This window comes from Palaemon carinicauda, chromosome 10 (assembly GCF_036898095.1).
Source record: "Palaemon carinicauda isolate YSFRI2023 chromosome 10, ASM3689809v2, whole genome shotgun sequence".
In the NCBI taxonomy this organism is placed as follows: domain Eukaryota; kingdom Metazoa; phylum Arthropoda; class Malacostraca; order Decapoda; family Palaemonidae; genus Palaemon; species Palaemon carinicauda.
In genome coordinates, this window is record NC_090734.1 from 123,192,390 (window position 1) to 123,219,468 (window position 27,079).

Below are 27,079 nucleotides of genomic sequence, written 5' to 3' on the forward strand. Positions count from 1 at the left end.
TTTTATTGTAAATGGCGAAAATTGGAATTTCGAGAATTAAAATGGCTGTGAAAAGTGAAAGCAGATGGCACCACTTGTCATTGTCTTGTCATTCAAGGACTTTAGAGCAAGGAAGACACAACGTTGAATGTTCTTACTCCTTGGATTTCCATTTGGTCTAGAGAAGTGCCCACCCCATACGAAATGGGACACCTTTTATCTTGGAAACACCCTTTTGAATTTCGTTTGTGGGGTAAGTTTGACGTGTTGGTCTATGATTGAAGTTTCTTTTTTATTCTTCTACGGTCATATCGTGCCCATTTTTTTTTTTTTTTTTTTTTTTAAATCTAAGAGATATAGTGTGCCCAAGTGTAGGCTGGCCATTCACTAGCGACTGAATCTGTGAGATTATATCAAAGTGGTCGAAGTTTCAGCATACCATTGTTCATATTGATCCTCCAATCAGATTTTATGGTCTAATTGGTACGGTCGATTGTTGGTTCAGATCTAAAGGAGGTCATTTACAGACAGATGTAATCTGGCCCGACTCGAACTTTTTGTGGCTGGGCGAATCAACCTGGTCGGTCTCATATCGGAAACATAATGTCTGAGATTTGGGTGAACAAAGTTTGGTATTTTGCTATTATTGTACTGTATTACAGGGCAATGTAACCTAGGAAAAAAACTAATTTTTCGTATAGAAGCGTTAAAAACAATGTACTGTATTACAGGGCAATGTAACCTAGGAAAAAAAAACCTACTTTTTGGGCTCAAGCCATGGCGTCCTGATGGAAGGTTCCTTTTTGGTAGCTTCCTTGGGTAAATAACTACTAAGATATTCCCAGAGAATTTAACCACAGGTTATCACAGAATTCTAACTTCTGGAGCGAGTATCCTAAAGGTTTCCCTTTTAAGACATCGTATATCAACAGGGGACGCATGTATTAACGCGCCACATAGCTATCTACACCCCGAACAGAGTTAATGCTTCGGTGTGTAAGGGCTGAGAATAGCTGGGAGCCGTTCCATAGCTAATCTCATTCGTGGCTACTACTGATACTCGAGACGTAAACAAACGGGCGCCATTGCTTAAATGACGTCACGTCCGTCTTTATCCTTTGTTCAGTAGCTCGCCCTACTTAGACGGATTTTCCCTGTGCTTTACTTATCGCTTTGCATCTACGTAATGTCGCTACCTTCAGCCTCGCCTTCTTCTGGAAAGTTGAGTACAAGGTTCCAGTATTGTTTAGTTAAGCTCTGACCGTAAAGTAAATATTACTTTCCGAGATAATTGCTGTTTGGTGGCAGAGCTGTGCCTCTACCGGACCCGCCATTTTATGGCGTCGTTGTTGTTATGCATGCCTTATTTAGTTAGCCACAACAACGCTTCCGGCCTTATTTACTAATCGAATACATTAGTTTATTTAGTCTTCATAGCTAGGAACTTTTATATCGTGTTTCGACGCTTTTTATCGGTCATCGATTGACCTCATACCAGTCGGCTACTATAGCCCCCAGGCCAGAGCGCCTGTATATGTGTTCATGCATGATTTTATTAGTGATCCTAGGCTAAGTTATGAAGATAGTGGCATTATTTTACAATACTATCGACCGTGATGCAAGTGTTTTTTTCGCCTTCAGGCACCATATAGGGGATAGGTTAGTTAGTGTCCCTTCCTAACCTAACCTCCTTGTAGGACCCCTATATGCTTCCTTCATCCCCTGCCTTGGCACTCCCTCTGTTTAGCCTTGATTTCCTTTCTGAGTAAGGGGATCAAGTGTCTAATGGAGTATTCATCGCCTCTGTCCTCCCTAAGGGAATGACCCCCCCTTAGGGTTGCGTCCGAGAGTGAGGTTAGGCTAGCCCTTCCTCTATGGCTAGGTATAGTCTATGACCGTCCTGCCATAGCGATATGTCTTCTATCCTTCCTAGTTCAGGGCTCCTAGCCCTGTTCTAGGTTAGGTGTTGGAAGGTTACTCTGTCCCCTGCTGAAACTGTACCCATGCACCGTTTCAGCCTGGCGGCCTTATCTTAGGTTAGGGAGTGTCCTCCCTTTCCCTAGTGGCCGCTCTGGTACAGAACCCCTTCCTTGGAAGACTCTTCTCTTCTCCCCTCCCCACCTATCTCTTGTATAGCCTAGCCTACACTTAGGTTAGTCTATACCCATCTGTCCCCTGTCCTACAACTCCTCCTTAGGGCGGAGTGATAGGGCTACCTTGAGCTTCCTTGTGCAGTCCGCTCTGGTACATATACCCTTCATAGTGTCCTATGGGGTTAGCCACTGGATGCGTTCTGCATGTGGAGGTCTCTCCCCTCTTGGGTGTCCCCTAGCCCTCCCTTGGGCTACCCTAGCCCCCGGTCCCCTGCGACCCCAGCTCCTGGGTGATAGAGCCTGCCTCTATCATGGGTACACCCTCTCAGGGGGGGATGTTTGGATTCCATGACTGGACTTCTTACATCCCTCCCCCTGTCTCTCTCTATCCGGGTGCCGGTCCCTTGCCGCCTCCACTGTCGGCGATACCTGCCTCCTACCTTGGTGACTCTCCCCTACCCTCATGCCGCCAGCCCCGCCGCTTGCCGGGGGACTGTCGACCGCCGCCGGCTCCCGCCGACGGCCTTCCTCCTTCCTCCTAGCTTCACCGTCCGCCTGCCGGTCGGCCACCGGAGTGCCGGCATTCACTGCCGGCAACCTGGTTCAGCTATAACCATCCTTATCCCAGTCACCAATCCGGCATCCTCCGACCGCCGGAGCCGCCGCTCCTCTGCCGGCGTGCCGCCGTTGTGCCGGCGGCCGCCACCCTGGCTTTACTCTTGACTTGCATTTTGTCTGTCCTAATGCCAGAAACTCTGCCGGAGGTCTGCCGGAACCTCCCGGAGGCGTCAAGGATACTTGCACCCCCTTCTCCTAGCTATCACTTGTATACTGATAGCCCTACACTGCAAACAGATAGCCTGTTTACACTCTAGATCAGTGCCTTGGTACTGTTCTATTAGTAATCATGCTGTCCCTTTGCATTCTTCAATATTCCAGCATGCTGCGTGCATCTTAGCGCGGCTGGTTGCCGGAAGCAGTTACCCTAAGGGACCTGTTAGCTCCCCAAATTGGGGACTGAGTGATCTCAGTCCCAAACTTATCCTTGGTTTTCCATGGAATTCCATTGCCCTGTGGAATTTCAGGGAATACTATCCTGTGCCTTCGGCCATCTCGGATTACCCAGGGATAATGCTTGCGGTAGCCAGACGGGCGAGATGCATGGAGTATGTTCTCTTTACTACTTCAATCTCTATGCATCACACCCTTTCTTTAAGTTAATATTAATGATTAATCTTAACTTAGCTTAAGAACCATTCTTATGACTCCCCCATACTCATTTTCTCTTTCTTCCACAGGAGGAGCAGATGAAGTGTGACTTCGACTTCTGCGCTGTGAAACGCCCGCACTTCTACGGGCATACGGCTTGCAGGACTCACGCCCCTTGTGCTAACAAGAAAGGGGATCTGAAATTCTGGGACCCACTGAATTGTACGGTCTGCCAGGCTCAACTAGTTGATGCCTTTCATAACCCTCCCTCAGCGGAGGTCAGGGACACTTCTCGGGAGAAGCTACGCAAGTGGGTGCGTGGCTTCCAGAAGAATGCCACCGGACCGTACTTGGCCACTGAAGAAATGAGGTCACTCTTGTTCCCTAAGGCCTCCCCTGATTCAGTGGTACCCAAGGATGTGATTCCCACTGTCCAAATTACAGTGGAACCTGATGTCATGGCTCAGTCCATGCATGAGTGCCGCCTGGATTCTGAAGATGACGAACATATGTCGGACGTCTCGGAAGACACAGAGAAGACTCTTATGGCTCAAGGAGCTGAAGATGATGAAGACCAGGTGGAATACGCCGAGTCGGAGCAAGAGGTCGCTCCTCCTTCCATCTCCGCTCCTACTCCTACACCGACGGAAGTATCTATCCCGTCTACCTCCACGACCCCGGATCCCTCTTCTTCCACTCAAGAAATGATCCGGCTGATTAGAGCCGTCATGGACGACAGGTTAAAGGAGAATCAGGAGTTCACCAGGTCCATGATGGGATCCAGAGAACCGAAGAGGATTTCGGTTAAGGATCTCCCCGCTTGCTCACATGCCAACCCGTGGAGGTATGCTGAGCATATGGTTATCGCGACCGGCAGGATCTTTATCAGCGACAAGATCGGCACGGTCCCTTTGGAAGACGTGGAGTTCTTCCCAAACTTTGAGGCCTACCCGGACTGTTACGTCCGACTTCGTTCCGAACCTGCCTCTAAGGAAGAGACCGAACCGAAGGAAGAGATAGTGTTCGATCTCGCGAAGGCCCAGGCTATGCTAGCCAACACATTCAAGAGTAGGGGTTTTACCTGCTCTAAGCTTCCGGCCCTGAGCAAGAAGCACCCTACTTATGTCGCACCTGAAAATGCGGTTCTTCCATTCTTGGAAAAGGCCTTCACTGCGTGCCTTAAAGCTGTGGAAGAGGGGAAAGCCTGCCCTGCACTGGAGGAGTGCAGACCCTTCTCCATAGTCACTCCCCCTGACGCTCGACACTGGAAGGATATCCACCACACTTTCGTCGTGGGAAAGCTAGATCCTGACGTCGCCGGACGTCAGTTTAACGAAGACCTCCCTAAGCTCAACGATCACCTCCTTCGTCGGGAACAAGATACGAAGGAGAGGCTCGCAGCATCTATGTCTCACCAAGTCCAACTTGAAATTATGGCCTGTGACACCAGAGTACCAGACCACTACATGGTACTCTCCAAATCCCACTTGACAACCGTGATGAAGGACTTGTACCACTTCATGAAGGCTCGGAGAGCCTGTCGTGAATTCGTGTTCGCAGGTGCCACTGTGAAACACGAACCCCGGAGGCTGATTTCCTCCAACATCTGGGGCAAACACCTCTTTCCTTCTGACCTTGTGAAGGAAATCACCGACAAAGCCGCCACGGAGAATAGGAACCTTCTCCACAAGTGGGGCATGTCAAGAAAAAGGAAACCCTCTCAGGACGACGGACCTCAACCTAAGAGGAAATCCCAAAAACAAACCCCAGCAACGTCAACCAAGACGTCAGTTTCCGGGACCCGCTACCTCCCAAGTGGCAGCTCAGCCACAACAGACCTTTCAATTGGTCACCCAACCGGTGTTGTCACAGTCACCGGTCTTCACCCCTGCTTTCGAGCAACAGACAACTACCTTTCGTCCCAAAGGTAGAGGCTCAAACAGAGGTGCAAGCAGAGACGCATCTCGCCGTCCCTCCAGAGGCAGAGGAGGAAAGGGAGCTAGCGGCCGAGGCAGCAAGCCCTCGGGACACCAGAAGCAATGAAGTGCTTCCGGTGGGAGGAAGACTCCGCCAATTCCAGGATCGTTGGACCTTCGATCCCTGGGCACACAGCATCGTCAAGAAGGGTCTAGGCTGGAGTTGGACTCAACCACCCCCAACCTTCCAGCAATTCTTCCAACAATCAACCCCCCTTCTGGAAGAATATGTCCTAGATCTCTTGAACAAGAAGGTGATAAGGAAGGTAAAGTCCACCAGGTTCCAAGGGAGACTGTTTTGTGTCCCCAAGAAAGACTCCGACAAACTCAGAGTCATTCTGGACTTATCCCCCCTCAACAAGTTCAAGATGCTGACTCTTCAACAGATAAGGACCCTTCTGCCTCGAGGTTCCTACACGGTCTCCATAGACCTGGCGGATGCCTACTGGCACGTTCCAATGAACCATCACACTTCCTCCTACCTAGGATTTCGACTCCAAAGGAAAAGCTACGCCTTCCGGGCCATGCCCTTCGGCCTCAACGTGGCCCCTCGGATCTTCACAAAGCTGGCGGACGCCATAGTACAACAGCTCCGCCTCCGAAACGTCCAGGTGATGGCCTACCTCGACGACTGGCTAGTCTGGGCTCCATCGCCCGAAGATTGTGTAAAATCTTGCAACAAAGTCACCCAGTACCTAGAACACCTGGGATTCAAGATCAACGAGAAGAAATCTCGCCTCTCTCCAGCTCAGAAGTTCCAGTGGTTGGGAATCCAATGGAACCTTCAGTCACACCGCCTTTCCATCCCCCAGAAGAAAAGGAAGGAAATAGCAGGGTCTGTCAAGCGACTGCTGAAATCCAAACGAATTTCAAGACGCCAGCAGGAACGAGTTCTAGGCTCTCTACAGTTCGCCTCAGTAACAAACCCAGTGCTTCGTGCACAGCTAAAGGATGCCGCGGGAGTCTGGAGACGTTCTGCATCCATCGCTCGAAGAGACCTCAAGAGACGGCTTCCAAACAGACTTCGACTTCTCCTAAAGCCGTGGTCAGAAGCAAAGGCCCTGAAAAGGTCCATTCCTCTCCAACACCCTCCTCCATCACTCAACATCCACACGGACGCTTCGCTGGAGGGTTGGGGAGGTCACTCCCACCAAAAACAGGCTCAAGGCACCTGGTCTCCCCTGTTCAAGACGTTCCATATAAACATCTTGGAGGCCATGGCGGTCCTTCTAACTCTGAAGAAATTATCCCCGCCGCCCTCGATCCACATTCGTCTAACCCTAGACAACTCGGTGGTAGTTCGTTGTCTCAATCGCCAAGGCTCAAGATCGCCCCAGATAAATCAGGTGCTTCTCCCAATCTTCCGTCTGGCGGAGAAGAAGTGGCACCTGTCTGCAGTTCACCTACAAGGATTCCGCAACGTGACAGCGGATGCTCTATCGCGGACAAACCCGATAGTCGGAATGGTCTCTAGACGCAAGATCATTCTCCTTCATCTCTCACCAAGTCCCAGAACTTCAGATAGATCTCTTTGCAACGAGCGACAACAATCAACTTCCTCGGTATGTGGCCCCGTACGAGGACCCCAAGGCAGAAGCAGTGGATGCCATGTCACTGGACTGGAACAGATGGTCCAAGATCTACCTATTCCCTCCCACCAACCTTCTGTTGAAAGTCCTCTCCAAACTGAGAACCTTCAAAGGGACAGCGGCCCTAGTGGCTCCCAAGTGGCCCCGGAGCAATTGGTACCCCCTGGTCCTGGAGCTGCAGCCCAAGCTGATCCCTCTCCCTGGGCCCAGTTCTCTCCCAACAAGTACAGAAGTAGACTGTCTTCGCTTCATCATCGAAAATCAAGGACCTTCATCTCATGATTTTCTCTCCCTAGCCGCAAAGAAGAGGTTTGGGATCTCGAAGAAAAGTCTGGACTTCCTAGAGGAATACAAGACTGAATCCACAAGACGGCAATACGAATCATCCTGGAGGAAATGGGTCTCCTTCGTCAAGACAAAAAATCCTAAAGAAATCACGATTGATTTCTGCATGTCCTTCTTTATTCACCTTCATGGACAGGGATTAGCAGCCAATACGATTTCAACCTGCAAATCAGCCTTGACCAGACCAATTCTATATGCTTTCCAAATTGATCTGTTCAGCGACATCTTCAACAAACTACCGAAAGCATGTGCTCGCCTACGCCCAGCACCCCCACCGAAACCGATCTCCTGGTCACTAGACAAGGTGCTCCATTTCGCCTCCAACTTGGATAATGATTCATGCCCTCTCAAGGATCTGACTCAGAAAGTTATATTTCTCTTTGCTCTTGCTTCGGGAGCTCGAGTCAGCGAAATAGTGGCATTATCAAGAGAAGACGGACACATCCTGTTTACCGATACAGGAGACGTTACCCTCTCCCCTGATCCGACGTTTCTCGCCAAAAATGAATTACCCACCAAAAGATGGGGCCCCTGGAGAATATGCCCCCTGAAGGAAGATGCCTCTCTATGCCCAGTAGAGAGCCTCAAGGTCTATCTTCGCAGAACTTCGAACTTTGGTGGAGGCCAACTCTTCAAAGGAGAAACATCGGGCAGCGACCTGTCACTGAAACAATTAAGAGCGAAAATCACCTACTTCATTCGCAGAGCAGATCCTGACAGTACACCCGCTGGTCATGATCCTAGGAAAGTTGCATCATCTCTGAATTTCTTTCAGAGTATGGACTTTGAAAGCCTTAAAAACTTCACAGGCTGGAAGTCCTCGCGCGTTTTCTTTAAACATTATGCGAAACAAGTGCACGAAGTCAAACATTTTGTGGTAGCCGCAGGTAGTGTTATGAAACCTGCACCTAACTGCGTAGAACAGTGAGTTACTTGGGACTCTAACTCTTCGGGTGCCTATGTTGACCCTCGAGCGATACATAGTGATGTCGAAAACACTTAGTGCTTTTATAACTGTTCTTATCCCAGGTGAAATGTCATAGTTGTCACACAAGTGCCGCATGCCCTGAGCATGATGTGTTTTATTCAAAGACTTGCGTTCCTCGAGAACGAGTGCCTACTAATAAACTTGAAATTCCTTTTCAGATTCAAGAGCAAGTCTTTATTACTATGTACATTATAATTACTGTAAATGAACTTTACTTATTGCTGTAACTTATTTAATTTCTGCATTTGTGAAATAAAATTTCTATTTTATTATCCGTGCGTCTCAATCAGCTCCTACTTACTATGAAATACATGCCTGTCATAGTTTTATTATCCCCTTTTCCTTATGGTTATGGAGAAATTAAGATACTAACTCTTAATTTATATTCACTCTGATTATGTAATGTTCCAATACGAATACTTACTCTTCATACCCTGGAGATGAATCATCTTTCTCAACATACAGTGCCCAACCACCACTGGTCTGCTTTTCAGAATGTTCCTATACAAATACCAAACATTCAGCTTCATCTCCAAGTTCTTCAAGTTCTTCTATCAGGATGAATAGCCCTTCAATACCACTTTGACGTCGGCATGGCCCGTGGGAACTTCACTGCCAAGGGGGGCAGGATGCTTCTTCCCTACGGTTCTTTACCAAGATTACTATGCTAATTTGTCAATGCCTTGGCACTTACTATTAGGGGAAAATCTACCACGATACATTGATTCTCTGGTATTCTTCCATCAGGACGCCATGGCTTGAGCCCAAAAAACGGATTTTGAGCGAAGCGAAAAATCTATTTTTGGGTGAGATAGCCATGGCGTCCTGATGGACTCTCCCTGCTACTTCGTCCAGTTTTAGGTCCCACCCTGCTCTGCTGTATCATGGTGATGGGCAAGCAACTGGCTTCAGGATAAAGACGGACGTGACGTCATTTAAGCAATGGCGCCCGTTTGTTTACGTCTCGAGTATCAGTAGTAGCCACGAATGAGATTAGCTATGGAACGGCTCCCAGCTATTCTCAGCCCTTACACACCGAAGCATTAACTCTGTTCGGGGTGTAGATAGCTATGTGGCGCGTTAATACATGCATCCCCTGTTGACATACGATGTCTTAAAAGGGAAACCTTTAGGATACTTGCTCCAGAAGTTAGAATTCTGTGATAACCTGTGGTTAAATTCTCTGGGAATATCTTAGTAGTTATTTACCCAAGGAAGCTACCAAAAAGGAACCTTCCATCAGGACGCCATGGCTATCTCACCCAAAAATAGATTTTTCGCTTCGCTCAAAATCCGTTTTTTCGGATAGAAACTTTGAAAACAATCTCGATGGTATGATCATCTACCTTTCATAGAAGCATCAGAAACTCCGTCCCTTCTGCCTAATGTGCAAAAGGTTAGGGAAACTAATACACATTGCATTAATTTATTTCAAGAAAAGAACTCAACTTAAACCATGTAATATATAATTTCCGTATATAAATGAAACTTAAATTTTTTAAGGCAACAGTTATGCAATAAGTTTTTTGAAATATCTACCATTCATAACTCGTAAAACGGTAATTATAAGGTTCATATACCAAAAGTATTTCAAACCCCCTCTAATGCCAGTGCACTGCACCTTGACCATTGAAATAATTCATAAACATTTCTCAAACTTTCTCTGCATCTCTGGTGTCACGTCAATTTACGTCAAATAATAATGGTGCATAAATATTTTGGTAATAGTTTACAACACCACGCTCTCCATTTACTCCAATATAATGTAATCCTGCAATTCTCACCTTCTTGCACAGTAATTAGGTTATTTAAATAATGATAAAGCTATAATTAGCAAAATATGTTGAGGGGAGAAGTGGTTATATAAAGAAAATAGCTCCGTTTCCTCACTAAACGACTTGGAACTGACGTCAACATCGTCAACAAAACAGAATTCGTGATGCCAGCGTACATAAACGGAAGTTCGTGATGCCAGCGTACATTTGATATACTGTATATCCAAAAATACTTAATCAAAAATTGAGTGATTACTCGAGTGTCACTATCTGCAAAATGCATATTTTATGGACACTTTTGAGTAATTAATCCATTTTTGAGTATATTTTGAATATACAGTATATCAAATGTACGCTGGCTCACGAACTTCTGTTTATGTACGCTGGCATCACGAATTCTGTTTGGTTGACGATGTTGACATGTCAGTTCCAAGTCGTTTAGTGAGGAAACGGAGCTATTTTCTTTTTATAACCCCTTTCCCCCTCTTCAACACATCTTGCTAATTATTGCTTTCCCAGAATCTAAATAACCACCTAATTACTGTGCAAGAAGGTGAGAACTGCAGGATTACATTATATTGGAGTAAATGGAGAGCGTGGTGTTGTAAACTATTACCAATGTTTTTGTGTGCTCGTTTTCATAGGTTTCATATTTACACGCCACAAAAGCAATGGCTTAAAGGTCATTATCATGGAGCAGTTCCTATGTCCATCAGGGGAGGGGGGGGGGGAAATCCGTAACGGTAGAACTGGTTATTTGCAGTGGAAATAAAGGTCAAATTTGTTGAAAGCACCATTTTGGTTTTACTGTAGTAAAGGTTTTTTTTTTATACTAAGATTGTCCTGTGTTTTTCTGTTTAGTGGCTTTTTAATGAAATTTTAATATTTTCTTATTAAAACTAATTTTTTTGGCTTTAAAAAAGTGCTGTCATTATAGGTGTTGTGAATGTTTCCGATGAATTGAATTTGGCGGAAATTTACCACTTGTTAGTAGTTTCTCCAAATTCCAACCTCTCAAAATGCAGTAATTTCACAAAGAAACCAATATTGTCGAGGAAACGTAAGAAAAGGGCATTTTTTACGAGCCCAACATAACCGTGTAATGGTTGCCATTATGGCTATTTCAATGCTGTAGCCTAGAATGTAGTTTCATGGTACTCCTAGTGTAGTGAATAGTTTTTTAAAAGCTCATTGTGTTATCCCTCAAAGGTTAAAATCTCACAAGTGCTATTCTTTGAAGAGTTTTTGCGATTGACTTGTCATAATGTAAAAATTTATTTGAGTTACTTGATTTGTGACCTGGGAAGGGCTACCAGGGGAAGGTCTATGACCTGGGAACTACTGGGTTAGGTTAGGCCTGGTTTTCTTAGGTTCTGTGGCCTCTTGGAAATCTCGAGTGTTAATCATGTTTTGTCTAGTTATTGCACGCACCAAGTCCAAGGTTCCCACATATGTCTGTCGGGAACGAGGTTTCCATATTGGTAGTACAGCTTCTTTGCAGTGGAAATAAAAGTAATTTGTCAAAAGCACACTATTTAATGTAAAATAACCTGTCTCCTATTAAAAATGTCCGGTTTTCTATAATTTTACCCTAGTTCCAGATATATAAATTTTAAGGTGCTGAGAATGTGATTGATGACTATAGGCTTACCTAGTGCAAAGCCATAGGTTCTCAGTTAGTTAACGCATCGTAACTCAAAACTTTAATTTTCCACCACATCATTATCAAACTTTTAAAAACACCATATTAGTCTTTTTTTTATTCCATGAGAACAGTGCAAAATTAGTTAGGGCATTGGAACTTGTATAATTTAATGGATCTTTGCAAGTACTATACACAATTTGAATCCCATGTACCACTGGCGGACACTTATTTTAGTGAAGTTAGAGATTTCAATAGAATAATTCCCATTTTGCTCCATTTGTCATCTTGCCACCTGGCAATTCAGAACTGATTGGTGTTGCTTCTGTAGTGTTACTTGTTTGAATAAAGGGCCCATGGATTTGTTATAACTTGGTTATTTTTCGTTAGTGGTTTATAATTGTTACAGCTCTTATTTTCGTTAGTTGTATAGAAACATGTTTGATATAGTAGTCTGATAATGGGAAATGGCAGGTAATTTCAAAGGCTGGAGCTCGAGCCTATAACATTCTATGATCTAAGAAAATAATTTGGCTTCATTATGGAATGGTTCAATATTGAAGACATTGAAACTCTTAATTGAATAGAGCTTTGCAAATGCACCATTTTGAATCCCATATACAGTACTACTGGTGGAAATCTTTATCAACAAGTTAGATTTTTAGACTTGCTCCTTTAGAAATCTTGGCACAGGCCACAAGGGCCTCCTTTCACCCAGTAGTTCAGAAAATGGTTGGCAGTGCTTCTGTAGGAAGTTACTACTGTACTACAAACAGAACAAAAGGTCATAGTTTTATACTGAACAATATTCTAAACCTTTTTTCATTATTGGAATACAATGTTGTTTTTTAGTTTACTGTTATATAAAAGGTAGGGCAGATATGTTTGATTTACTGTACATAGTCTGATTATGGAAAATAGAAGCAAAGTCCATGTTTGAACAAATACTGGAGCTCGAAGATAATACTAGCCCCTCTGAGTGTAAGTTTTTAACGATTGAAATACAAGCCCACTGGACTAATGCTAATAGCAAAACATGTTCGCTTGCCAGAACATACATGAGATAATGTTTAATTGTGAGCGTAGCGATCAACATCCGAGCAAAAATAGTCATTAGCTTGCTTCAGGAGGCATTTGTAATATGATGAATACTACGAACTAAAAAAAACTATGGAATATCATGATTTCCTTGTGTTGGCTAGTCCTGGCAAACCAAAGCACCATTATTTTATGTAACATTACTGTTTATCTGTTTTGACTACGGTAGGTTTTTGTTGACTAGTATTTTGTGATGGACAAAGTAAAGTTATTTTAAATATGCAATTAGACTAGTACACTATATTTCAAAGCGTTTGAACACAATTGATGACTACCCAGCACAAAGCCTTAGCTTAACCCCGACTTCTTGGACGTTGAAATGTCATAAGATGCCTAGTAAAAATTACTGGGAAATTTTTGAAGTCATTTACAAATAAACACCTCTAAACCATTGGTAGCTTTAATCTATAAGAACTTTCCCTCCATGACTTCAGCCCCCAACCCTTCTTCTTCAGCCAACCAATTAAGATTGGGTTTCTAGTCTTCACTTCTGATTGTTTATTGGCTAATTTTAGTGTTGTCATAATCACACCACACTCGACCAGTGGCAACGGTACCTACATGAGGAATTACTCTAAACCCCCCCATCACCCCCCCCCCCCACTAGGAAATTGAAGTACAGTAGCTCTTGTCACTTGCCCCATCAACAACTGAGACACTTGTGATTCTAGTCTTTATTCCTGATTATGTAAAGGCTATTTTAGTGTGTGTATTTATCCTAAGTGATAAATCACACACTTAGCTGTCGCTTTCTCCCTTTCCCTCCAAGTGAAGCCAACTCTGCCCATCCGCTGCCACGCACTAATGATGCCATGAAAGTTATATAGAGCTGTTCCTTCGTATCATTCAACCTTAGAATATCTAAAATCCTACTAGAGTGTTTCAGCGAGTATATAGGTAACTTAGGTATCCTCCTGTAATTATAATTTCATTGACATTCTACAGAATATCTACAGAATATTTGACTTGTATGAGTGCTCAGCGTATTTATTTCCAAGCAACAGAAATACTGAATTATCTAGTTCACTAATGAAAAATAAAATTACAGTACCTAGTTCATAGTTAAATGGAACCAGTGTCACAACCTGAACAAACTTAGTTCATAAAAGGGCTGTTACGATAAAGTTTGTGTGGATTCCATTAAAGAGATTTTTTCTTTTTCATAGGTTTGCTAAATGCAGGTTTTCTTTATTCTGCTATTTACTCCATAGTAGCTCTGTTTATACCAAAATGAAAGAATTGGTAATGCTAAAAATATCTTGGTTCCAACACACAACAAACTCTTGTCCCATGCATAGGAGAATAACAGTGAAATTTAGAATACAACAGGTAGAAGATTGAGGATAAACTAGCCAGTTTTTGTTAGCTCAGTGGCATGGAGGCAATCCTGCTTCTGCTTGTTCACCAAACTCAATTTTATTAAAGCTGTTAGTGAGAATGAATGTTCTCCCTATCTCTGTATATTGCTAGAAACTTGATAATTGCTTTATGCTTTCTTCTAGTGTGTTAGTTTCTTGTTGCCGACAGACATGCTAAAATGCCTTGGGTTACTGTGGTACCTCCATGAATGTTAGGGCAGTAAAACCTCATGAGCTTTTGTGCCTCCTGCAGTGTCTGGTTGCCCTGTATTAAATGTTGGGAGTGGTTGCCTTCCCAGTGGAAGAGGTACAACAGGAGGAGAAAGAAGTTAAAGGGATTCTTTCTCCCCAGGGTCTGGCTTGAGGTTGGAGGCTGTTTTTGCTGGTGGTTCCATAATTGATGCGGGTAGAAGATGATACGAAATTAAATGACATAATTGATGTTAGGAAAAAGTTTTTGGAAATTTAATGTACAATTATCTTAGCTAAGTTTAGAATTATTTTGAGTTTAAATTTGAAAGCAAAGCTGCTTTTTGACATTGTTTTTGTTTTCAGATTCAAGTTGAAATTGGAATGTGGAGTAAGGCTTAAGAGTTAACAATACAGTAGATCTTAGATTAACGATGGCAATCTATTGAAGTATCCAGAAGAGGTTGATTCACATTAGATTATTATCCAAGATAGACGCTGAAGGAATTCTGCTGTAGGCTGAAGAAATCTGATACATTGTTTAAGAAAACTTGGTTGAAGGGACATTAGAAGTGCTTTTCATAACTAGCAGTAAAGGTGAGGCTCATTTTAGTTTTCACATATTTTTAGATTTATTTCATGATCTTTTGAAAGCTATTCAACTAAAGGACATCTTTACTTATGTTTTAAATTTAATTTCCTATTCTTTATAACAAATATCGGCATCAATGACCTTGGAAGTCAGGATGCCAGGAAACTGTCACAAAGTTTTTGGAAAACGTTGCTTTGTATTAATACTTACTTCAAACATTTCTAGGAAAGGTAAATTAACACTGGTTATTTTTGGCTGATGCAAATGGTTTTTTTCTTTAATTTTTTGCCCCCCTCTTGCTTTGTGTTACTACCCTTTTTCAGTGTCTTGTACTTTATTTTATGGTTCAAATTGAAGCAGTGTTGGCTACATAAAAGGTAAATAGTTCCTTGATATGAATTTCTAAAAAAATTAGTAAAAAACCTAGTTGAATGCAGATTTATAATTTCAGACCCAGAACTAGTGATAGTATATTTGTGAAAGAAAGTCTGATTGTTATTCTAATTTATGGACACTTCCTGTTGTTTTGGGGGGTTATGGCTACTGTTAGTGGAATCCTTAACAAAAGGTAACCTATAATATTGATGAGTATCTGGAGCTTTAATACTCTTTTAGCTTACTTGCAACCCTCTGTGAATTAATTTGATATAATAAATCATTATGACCATTGTATAACTTAATGGTCAATTGAATTTTTTGTCAAGTATTGAATTCTGAAATATTAGTTTAAGGTAATGCTGTCTTTGGGAAGAAATTTTTAATAGCATAACGGTACTGTTTGCCATGCCATGAACTTTTTTTCTAATTTTTCAAAATACACAATTTCTATGTTTTGGACGTTTATAATACCTTCATCGTATAAAAATTTCAAGTAATTTGATTAAAAACTTTTTGATTGTGAAAATCATGATTTTAAATTTTTAAACATTAGACTTACCCCGACGTCAACGGCAGAAAATTCGAAACTCGCTCCAATCACCGATTGGATAACCAGGTGTACCACCCCTGCGCCCTAGCGAGGTACCTAGGAACCATTCCAGGAACCCTACATATATTCCCTGCCGTGCTAGCGGCAAGATGTTGGATTTTTCACTCGCTATAACCTGTATATTACAGTTATCTTGATGTACAATTTATTTTTAACCTTCGCTGGTTGGATTTTATTTTTACTGAGTGTTAGTGATTTAACTAAGTTTGTATCTTAACAGAGGTAGGAATGGGAGTTTTTCCCCCTACTGTAAAACTAACGAACCTACTCTTTAAACATGATGGCGGAGATCGTTCCACCATCTCTGTGACGTCACAATCGTGTGACGTAAGCAACATAGTACTACGTAATATGTTGCTTAATTATTTTCTTTGCCTTTTCTTGTAAAGAATGAAAAAGAAGTCTAACTTATAATAAGTATTTAACTTTTAATATAAAAAGATTATATTAATTTTTAAGAAAATATTTGTCTTTTTAGTATTCGTTCTTTAAATCATCGATACTATTTTCAAAGATTAAATAGAACTAGCGTATTGTTAATTTTCGCTGCGTAGTCCTCATGAAAATACGATGCAGTTCCAACAATTCTTCATATCGTTGTTTATTTTCTTTCGATGTTGGGATTCTAGGGATGGTGATTCAGTCAAGTTTATTCTCTCCATTTCAACCTCAATCATTTTGGGACAAGGAGAAGGTCTTGAGTCGATATGCATTTCTTTTAGGATGCCATAAGAAGTTGCCTTCAGTGGTGGTTCGATCCAGTCAAACTTCCAGAAGGTCACCCCTTTTGAACAGAGGATCTTAGATCTTGTGTTGTCTTGTCACCTCGGATTCGGGGTGGGACCAACATTAGACAGTTGGAACCTTCGGGACTTTGGACAGAGGATCAGAGGAGCTTCCTCATCACCCAAAAGAACTGTTGGCAGTCCAGTTGGCTCTCAAAAAGCTTTGAAGGATCAGTTTGGAGCAAAGTGGTGCAGGTCTATGCCGATCACTCCACAGATTTGGCTTTCATTGCCAAGCAAGACTGAACCCACTCGAGGTTCCTTTACGGGACTGAGAGGAGTCTTCTCATCTGGGCTTAGGAGAATGTTTTCCTTCTAACAAGGTTCTTTCAAAAAGAGAAGAACTTATGGCAGAACAGTCTCAGCTGGAGAATGGACACTCCATCGAGAAGTCTGCAAGAATCTGTGGCAACTTTGGTGGTGTTCTTGTATAGTCCTATTCGTGATTTAACAGACAAAGAGACTAGAAACTTACTGCTCTCCAGTGCCAGATCTCTAAGCAGTCCACATAGACGCTTTCCTGTTAGTCTGGTCCAATCTGGATGTGTACGTTTTCCTCGTTCTATTTCCTTTACAAGGTGACACAAAACTGTGTGTCGCACGAAGGGACCAGGTGACCTTAGTGGCCGCCTTTTGGCCCTCAAGAGGATGGTTCACAGAGATACTGGAATGGATGGTGGACTCTCCTAGAAGTCTTCCATTAAGAGTAGTTTTACTCAAACAACCTCTCTTGGAAAGTTACCTTTCTAGTCTCCAAGCTCTTCTTCTAGCTACCTTCAACCTTTTGAAACCTCACAGGAATAGAGGTTTTCGAAAGAGGCAGCTAAGTCTTTTACAAGAGCAATAAGAACTTCTACCATCAGGATTTATCAATCCAAATGGGAGGCCTTAGAGAATGGTGCAGAGTCAACTCTGTTTTCTCTTCCAGTATCTCTACAACTCAGATTGCTGACTTACTGTTTTACCTTAGAAGGAAGCTCATTTGTTCATCCTCTTCCATTAAGGGATACAGGTGTGTGTTAGCGACTGTTGTCAGACACAGTATCTTGGACCTTATGATTGATGAAGTCCTACAGGAATTTCTCAACTTGTTTGTAACATCAAACAACCAGGATTCACCAGCTTGGATCCTGGACTCAATCCTGAAGTTCCTTATGCGTGACAAACTTGAGCACTTGCTTTCATCTTCATTTTAAGGACCTCTCGATGAAAACTATTTTTCTTGTTAGTCTTGTGACATCTAAAAGAATCTGTTAATAAATAAGTTTTAGTAAAACGTTGGCTTTCGAGATAACGAAGCTATCTGCTCATTGCAGTTAGGCTTTCTCGCCAGGAAAGACCGCCTTTCTCAACCTTGACCTAAGGCTTTTGAGTTTCCGAATTTTTCGGATATGGTTGGCGAGGAGTTGGAGAGAGTCCTGTGTCCAGTAAGAACCCTGAAGTTCTACCCAGGCAGTATGAAAGGGTTGCGAGGCAAGTCGAAAGCTCTTTGGTGCTCGATTAAGAAGCCCTCGTTTTTCAGATGTCAAGAATGTCCTTTCATTCTTCATCAGACTCTTATAAGAGAGGCTCATACACATTACAGTGAGACTGGCCTCAATTTTCTAAGGTCAAGACGCATGAGGTTAGTACTATAACAACTTGAATGACCTTCAAGCAGAATAGATTGTGGTGGAGCATTATGGACACAACCTTTTGGGGGAATAAATCTGTGTTCACTTCACACTATTTTAATCGTGTCCAGACTCTTTGAAGACTGTACATTCTGGGACCATTCATGATAGCGAGTGCAGTAGTGGGTGAAGGATCCACCACTACGTTCCCATAATCCCAATAACCTTTTCTTCTCTTGGAACTTTTATTTGTTTTTATGGTTGTTTGTGGAGACTGTCAGTCTTCCAAAATCATTGATTTTAGTCAGGTGGTCAATTTTGTTCCTTGAAGAGCGCCCGGAACTGGTTATTGGAGGAGGTTCTGTCATAATGAGGTGTATACACCGGTTTGACAGTCCCTAGGGATCTTAGCCCCCTGGGAGGATCGCTGGATCTCATAAGGCTAGCAGGCATAATGAGACAATCATTGAAGTCAGCTTCCTTATCAGGTACGAACCCTTAAGTTTGTTTTAATAACTCTTGAGAAAAATTCCAGATATACTAGCTCTCTCTAACCCTCCACCAAAGGTGTTAATCAGCTATATATATAACTACCGGGTAAGTCTTGTTTAAAAATGGTATTTTCATTATAAAATAAATTTTTGAACATACTTACCCAGTAGTTATATATAATTAAAGTCCCACCCTCCTCCCCTCTTAAGAGACTTAGAGGCATGGAATATATGAGGATTCCTGGAATGGTTCCGAGGTACCTCGCTAGGGCGCAGGGGTGGTACACCTGGCTATCCAATCGGTGATTGGCGCGAGTTTCGAATTTTCTGCCGTTCATGTCGGGGACGTAAGCTATATATATAACTACCGGGTAAGTATGTTCAAAAATTTATTTTATAATGAAAATACCATTTTAGGTAAATTTTTTTCCATCAATGACAAATTGTTTTTGAAAATCGTACTATCAAAACCTCTTTATGAATAGCATAATTTAGATTTTTTATTTACCTTTTCTTTTTAAATTATTTATTAATTTTCTTTGTCTAAACATAAAATGTTCATGAAAGGAAAATCAAAATTTTGGCATTTTTATTCCTCTTTTCAATGATATTTCTCTAATATCAAACTATGAGAAAAATGTACCTAGTATGAACAAGTTTGTTCCGGCGTAGATACAAACCCTCCGCTATTTATAGGGGTATACTTTCGGCGTAGCTGAAAGACGAGCCATTATAATTTTAGCGAGTGATAACCACCCCATCCGCTAATTAGCGGGTGGGGGTTGCGGTAGACTGGCTACCCGGCTCGCTCACACCTCTCGTCTGAGTAACCACTTTACTTTTTGGCTCGGTAGAGGACGGACATGCTGCCGTTCTTAACCGCAAACACTTGCCTTGATTGTTTTTATCTTTTCCTCTTGTGTGTTTTCTCATTTATCTTGTACATATATATGCATGTATATATGTATAAATGGAAATATAAGTTTGTTGTTAGATACTTGTAACTTTAATTACTGTTAACAACTTATCAGACAGCCTCCGCTTAGAGAGTTGTCATTGTGTTGATACCACTCCCCTACCTTACCCCCCTACCCTGTGCTGATCGTCGGCAGGTTCTCAACACTGTCGTGTGTTTTTATTAGAGTTTTAAGTGTATATTAGTTCAGCTCCCTTTCGAGTAATGATCTTACAAGGAAGGTGATTTATTCCCGAGTACAGCAGAGCATGAATTGTAATTAATCACAACTTATTTCTTTTCTACAGATAGTAGCGACGTAGAACACAAGGCCGATGGCTATGGCCACCCTGTAAATTATCCTGCGCTTCATGTGGTAGCTCGTGAGCTGCCCACGTTTGAGGTAGCAATCGTTGCCAACCTTCAACACACTCGGGGGGGGGAGGAGGAGGAGGTTACGCCCACGCTTTTTTCCCATAGAGCTGGGAGAAAGCTTGCCCTAGGCAATGTACTCCTTCGGGAGGACTTCTCTCTCATTCGCGAGAGGGAGATTATTATGCCTACGCTTTTTTCCCATAGAGCTGGGAGAAAGCTTGTCTTAGGTGATATCCTTCTTCAGGAGGACTTCTCTCTCGTTTGTGGGAGAGAGATTATTACGCTTATGCTTTTTTCCCCATAGAGCTGGGAGAAAGCTTGTCTTAGGCGATGTCATCTTTTGGAGGGACTTCTCCCTCGTTCGCAAGATTATTTCGCCTACGCTTTTTTCCCATAGAGCTGGGAGAAAGCTTGTCTTGGGCGATCTCCTTCGGGAGAACTTTCCTCTCGTTCGCGAGAGATAACTTGTAGTAGGAGATTGCTGATCCACCAAGGGCGGTGGCAGAGCTTTCTCCGAAGCAGGTTTCCCTTTCAGGGGAAGGTTCTCCTTTAAGGGCGGAGCAAGAGCCTTATCTTAAGAGACTTTCTCCTTCGGGAGAACAAACCTCCCCTGCGGAGGTGTTATCTTTAGATCTTTGAACCTGCTGGTTCTCCTTGACCTTTCGGGGTCTCATTACGATCACCCTTTCGGCTGGCGTGATCGTGAGCCTTCGGGCTCTCGTCATTTGAATCCTGCGGGTTCTCATGACAGCAGGAATCCTTCGGGACTCCATTGCGCTGAGCCTTCAGACTCACGCGACTCGAAATCTTTGGGTTTCATTTCGCTGAACCTTCGGGTTCTCGTAACAATGGTAACGTTGAGCCTTCGGGACCTCGTGCCATCAATCATGCTGACCTTTCGGAGTCTTGTGACCGAGGAACCAAGGTTCCTCATTATGCTGACCCTTCGGGGTCTCTTAACATTAGTTACGCTGAACCCAAGGGGGGTCTTAACATTAGTTACGCTGAACCCAAGGGGTTCTTAACATTAGTTACGCTGAACCCAAGGGGTTCTTAACATTAGTTACGCTGAACCCAAGGGGGTCTTAACATTAGTTACGCTGAACCCAAGGGGGGTCTTAACATTAGTTACGCTGAAGCCTTGGGCTCTCGTAACTTTAGCTACGCCGAACCCCTTGGGTTCTCGTAACTTTAGCTACGCCAAACCCCTTGGGCTCTCGTAACTTTAGCTACGCCGAACCCTTGGGCTCTCGTAATTTTAGCTACGCCGAACCCTTGGGCTCTCGTAACTTTAGCTACGCCGAACCCTTGGGCTCTGGTAACTTCAGCTACGCCGAACCCTTGGGCTCTCGTAACTTTAGCTACGCCGAACCCTTGGGCTCTGGTAACTTCAGCTACGCCGAACCCTTGGGCTCTGGTAACTTCAGCTACGCCGAACCCTTGGGCTCTGGTAACTTCAGCTACGCCGAACCCTTGGGCTCTGGTAACTTCAGCTACGCCGAACCCTTGGGCTCTGGTAACTTCAGCTACGCCGAACCCTTGGGCTCTGGTAACTTCAGCTACGCCGAACCCTTGGGCTCTGGTAACTTCAGCTACGCCGAACCCTTGGGCTCTGGTAACTTCAGCTACGCCGAACCCTTGGGCTCTCGTAACTTTAGTCACTGACACTTCGATGTTTCGTGACGAGGAAACTTCGATTTCTCATTGCGCTGACCCTTCGGTGTCTCGTAATATTAGTTACGCTGAACTCTTGGGCTCTCGTAACTTCAGTCACTCTGACACTAAGGTGTTTTGTGACAGGGAAACTTGGGTTTCTCATTGCGCTGATCCTACGGGGTCTCGCAACACAGGCTACGTTAGGCCTTTGATCTCTCGTGCCCTTTGTCATACTGACCCTTCGGAGTCAAGTGACAGGGAAACTTCGGTTTCTCGTTGCGCTGACCCTTCGGGGTCTCGCAACACGGTTCATGCTGAACCTTCTGGTTCTCGTGACCATATTCATTACTTATGACAGTTGCGAACTCTCGTTGTGTTGGTCGTTCGCGCTTACATAACACAGGCTGTCGTGAACCTTTGGGCGAGTGTAGCAGCGAGTACAATTTCTCACCAAATTGGCGCGCCCCACTAACCTCATGCGCGCGCAATCAGTTGAAGTGCTCGAACAACTCTGTTTTTCGAACTCTCATTGCACGAAGTGCTCGCGTGCGCGCAAGAGTTTTACGCTCATGGCAGTGTGTTCTCAAACTCTCGTCAAGTGAAGTGTTCGCGCCCGCGCGCATGACCATCTCAGTGCGCGCTGCCAACTTTACGCACGTGACCATCGTCATCAAGAGTTTTTCTCTTGAGTCTTTTCTGACTCGTCACGCAAAGGGTTCCTGTGCGCATGCGCGCCCATAGTCATCAAGAGTTCACTGATAGAGGGATGCCTGCTTCCTAGGGGTTTCAGACTACAGGTAACTATGACAGTTCCTTTGGGTCCTGGTCTTGTGAACCCCGGTTGGTTCACGTAACACTATTCCTGGAAATTTTATCAGGAATCGGCGACAGTTCCTGCGGGTTCTCGTCACAACATCCCGTAAGATTCTGAGAACGGAATTCACAAATAGATTCTGAACCCCTAGGTTCTCATCCGAATCTGTTTTCCCGCGATCCAGAGTTTTTTCTGAAAACACTATGGTCGACCTCCCCCCTACGGGATGGGTCTTCCAAATGAGTGACTTAATATATCATTCTACACTCCCAGCTGATTACTATGTCAGCTAGGCTTGTTTCGCCAACACCGATCCTTTGGTTTTCGAACGAACCGTCTTCTTCCCTCCACCCTCCCACTTCGAGTGGTTTGGTTAGCATACGGAAATTAGTGGGGAATGAAAAATTCTTTGCAATCCAGTTCATTTCCCCTGGCAGGCCTTGCCTGAATTAGACGGTAGTTTTCTCACTAGCGAGAAAGCATTCGATGGCAACTCCTTAGGGTAAGTGGTTGATGGCATTTGTCTGGTCATCTTGAAACAAACCCACACTTACGAGACTTCACCCTTTTCGGGAGACACTCGTTCCTGAGAAGTTTTACAGAACTTTAACGGGTGTTATTATAACTTCATAAAGGTTGTAAACCTTCCCGGAGCATGCGCTCTAGCCAAGACAAAACCTGAAGCTGTTGTTTTACTCGGGTTCTCCCATTTGATGGAGTCTGCCTCCCCCGTCATTGTACCCTGTGTATAACGACCTCCCCTTTTTACATGATAGGCTTCTGAGAATTTTTATTCTATCCTTACAAGGTTGTCTCGAACAATTATTCCCGAATGAAGTGTCAGTTGACGTTGAAGAACGATAGAAACAGCGTGGGCAACTTTTCTTTACGTTTACAAACTTTTAAAACCCCGCCCACGGGTAACCAGACATCCGTGTCTTTGCATGAACACTGGCTAGCCCCTCCCATAAAGATGGGCAAACCAAAGGAGAAATGATTGCTTCTATAAATGTATATTTTGTTTGAGAACTTGCGCGCTCATTCAAAAAAATATTGCAGTTAGTCAACGATCAAAAATTTCTTTGGCAATAATGTTGTGATTCGTCGCACATACATTATTCCTGCAACCGGATTCGTTGCAAAAGTTTCCTGGAGCCAGAGAATATGCATGCGCTAGCGCAGATGCACAAGTACATATGCATGCAAGCGATATCTCTACCAATAAGGGCTATGTAAATCTTGCAATTAGAACTCAGTTCTATTAAGTTTAAATATCCCTCACTGAAACCAGGTTAAAACATTACTTGGCTACTTTCCTGTAACCAGACATACGGCATTTACGTTCTTTCTTAAAGGCACTCTTTAACTCCCAATCGGAAGTTTTGGTTTCCTTCAATGACTCTGACCGGAAACTTCGAATTAGCATATCTGGCCCATAATAGGGAACATTCAATACTAATGCTATTTTACCGATTGGAGACGGAGAAGTACAAACTTTTTTGTCCCCTCAGAAAAAAAAAAGTTACAAAAGTTTCCAACACTTTTTCAAGTAGAGCTATGCGTATATGCTTGTCATGCTCATAGTTCGGTGCTACGACATAGTAATAGAATTATGCTTACTACCCATCCAATAATTGAAGATGCATCTCAATCTCCCCTTGGGGTTGGTTGGATGCGTTCGGTAATTACCGTCCGGTTTTCTGTGCGGAAGGCAACATCTGTGGAGATTCGCTCTTATAATATAAGGTCTACTGATTAACTGGTTTACCGTTGGGTATCGGGATTATTCGGCCAACCACACAAGATTGGTGACAGTTGGAGGGTGGACAGTCTCCTCCCCTCAATTGCATGAACGTCCAAATAGTTGCACGTCTCGACATCACCTAGACATGTTTATAGCTATGCAATCTCCCCCTCCCCCCCTCCCGTTTAACAAATTGTGGTTAGGGGTGGCAGACGAGAGCCTCTGCAAAGAGGCCTATCTTCTCGTCTCCCCTCTGGATCTGATGGTCTCTTTAATACATAAAAAAGGGGGGGGGGAGGCAGGAGGCATATGCTGCACCATTCCATCCTCGTCCATTGGCCCGATTCAGAAACGTACCAGCATTCACCTCTTAGAGAACCATCTAGCAGTAGGAAGCCTCAGATGGACTGAGGACAGCTAGGTGCCCCCATCCGCTCGCGTCATTCTTGTTACAGGAATGTGCTTGCAGATAATCTGAACAGACCACTCAGATAGTGCGCTCCTATTGCCTTTGAATCATCTTGTATCCACCAAAGTCTTAACTTTGTGAAGTCCCCGACTGTGGCCATGTCACAGCAGCCCTGAAATTCAGGCTCCCGCTCGACTGTTCACCAGGTCCTTGAACAATGGTGTATTCCAAGATCGGTGGGACGGCTTAGAGGTGTAAAATTTTTTTCCCCCATTTGGTCTTTTGAGAAATCCTCAGCCAAGTCAGGATAAGCAAGATCTTATCAATGACTCCAATAGCTTCACTATGGCATTCCGCAGAATGGTTCCCGGACCTTCTGCAGTTTCTTCGAGTTCCGAAGGAGCTTCCTCCACGACACGATCTTCCAAGCACCCACATGCTAACACTTTCCTAAGCCGTAGCTTTGCTTTGACTTCACGCCTGGGACGATCCTACGCCACCACCTCTGAGGCCTTTCGCAACAAGTTGCAGAAAAGATGTCTAGGCACCTCACTCTTTTCTGCGTCTGTCTTCCAGGTGAAGTGTACGGTCCTTTGTGACTGGTGTCGTGGAAGGGGATTCTCTCCCATCGATGCCTTTACTTATACAAGCTTGATAACTTGTCCCCCGTCGGATCTCAACTTCCTCCTGGGAACGCGGTTCGGGGCCTTCAGGGACACTCTACGAACCTTTATGCCAGGCAGCAGATCGCTTCCTTACATGAAAGAAGGCCCTTTCTACTCACTTGGGGGGGGTTTGACCAAGACAGTTAGTGTTGTATGATCCATCTTCTGGTGTCTCCGACTCTAGGAGACTGGGAGAAGTAATCCTCAGCGGCGTCCCTGAGTGGATTGCCAAGACTCAAAATCAGTGAGTGCTGTACCCTAGGTGCAGCCCATTCCGGATAGTCTTAGTTCGGTAACTGAAGACCCATCAACTGGAGTTTTACCCAGTGAGGAGTCTGTGGGGTTACCTTAAAAGAACGATACCAGCTTGCCCCCGTGTATCGGCACTGTTGACCAGCATGGGGAGGGTCAAGAGGAGGATGTCAAGGATTTCCTTCTCCTTTGGGATCCGAAGGTAAATGAGGTTGCTCTGTCTAGACCCTCCTCCATCCAAAGACCCAGAGCTCGTAACATCAGTGGCGTTGCTGTGTCCCTGGCGTTCAAGAAACAACTGTGGCGCAGTGCTTTTAAGTGGGCATGTGAAAGCGTCCATCTACCTTAACGACCTACAGTACTACATGCAAAGACGTAACCCACAAGAACACGGAGACCTTTTCCATCGGTCCTGTGGTGGTTGCACAACAAAGTCTAAAGCACCTCGGGCTCCTTGATGGACAAGTAGCAGAGGGTTGAGGGGTGAGGTTACCCAGATTAGTCTGGGGTGAATGATTAAGAATAACTGTCCTTTCTTCTTTTCACCTTCTCCCCTCTGGGGAAAACAGCTCAGTAAGCCTCAGCATAGCTGACCTCGCCTTGCTGCAGTCAAGACTGATTTCCCTTGTGCCTCTCAAGTATAGAAGAATACTTTGTTACGTCCCCAATACCTTTTTGAGGGATGGTATTGGGTAAGTCTGAAGAACAAAAGGTTTTGTTCTAGTTCCTATATTAAAGACAAGCTGCACTGTTAGTTCCACTCGTACACAAGCTTCTGCAGGCCGCTATCGGTGCATTACCTCATATCAGCACTTGATTTTAACGAGGTTAGGGTCCCTTCTATCATCACAGATCGAAATAGAGGACCCTGGGTCATGACCAAGGCCAGGTATTATTATTATAATTATTACTTGCTAAGCTAAAACCCTAGTTCGAAAAGCAGGATGCTAAGCCCGGGGCCCCAACAGGGCAAATAGCCCAGTGAGGAAAGGAAACAGAAAAGATAAAATGTTTTAAGAAAGGTAACATTAAAATGTTTCTTTATAAACTATAAAAATTTTAACAAGTGGAGAAATAAGACAGAATAGTTTGTGAGGACTTCCTCCCTCCTAAAAGTCACCCCTATGAATAGCGGAGGGTTTGTATCTATGCCGGAACAAATAACAAATTTGTAAGTAATTTGTATTTTCCCTAGTATACAAACCTGGAGTCATTTATACAAATTGGTTCGCCACCCTGTCCCCTGAGAGTCCTGCCTTGACGCAAAGTGGTTACTCAGCCAAGAGGTGTGAGTGAGCCGGGTAGCCAGTCTACCCCACTCTCCACCCGCTAATTAGCGGATGGAATTGTTATCCCTCGCTAAAATTATCGTGGCTAGTCTTTCAGCTACGCCGAAAATGTACCCCTATAAATAGATCCAGGTTTGTATACTGTACTAGGAAAAATAAATTTCTTAAAAATTTGTTGTTAGTTTTGAGCTCCCAAAGATTCGCTATTCT

The 27,079-nt window shown here is 43.8% G+C and overlaps 1 long non-coding RNA gene across 6 annotated transcripts in view; it reads left to right on the forward strand.

Annotated features, from left to right (window-relative positions):
* The first annotated feature begins 118 nt into the window (after positions 1 to 118).
* LOC137648723 (uncharacterized) overlaps positions 119 to 27,079 on the forward strand; it is a 79,612-nt gene continuing 52,651 nt past the window's right edge. For all 6 annotated transcript variants that reach the window (XR_011045686.1, XR_011045687.1, XR_011045684.1 and 3 more), the window contains exons 1-2: positions 119 to 232; positions 14,608 to 14,838. This is a non-coding gene — a long non-coding RNA (uncharacterized lncRNA). The remainder of the gene's footprint in view (positions 233 to 14,607; positions 14,839 to 27,079) is intronic.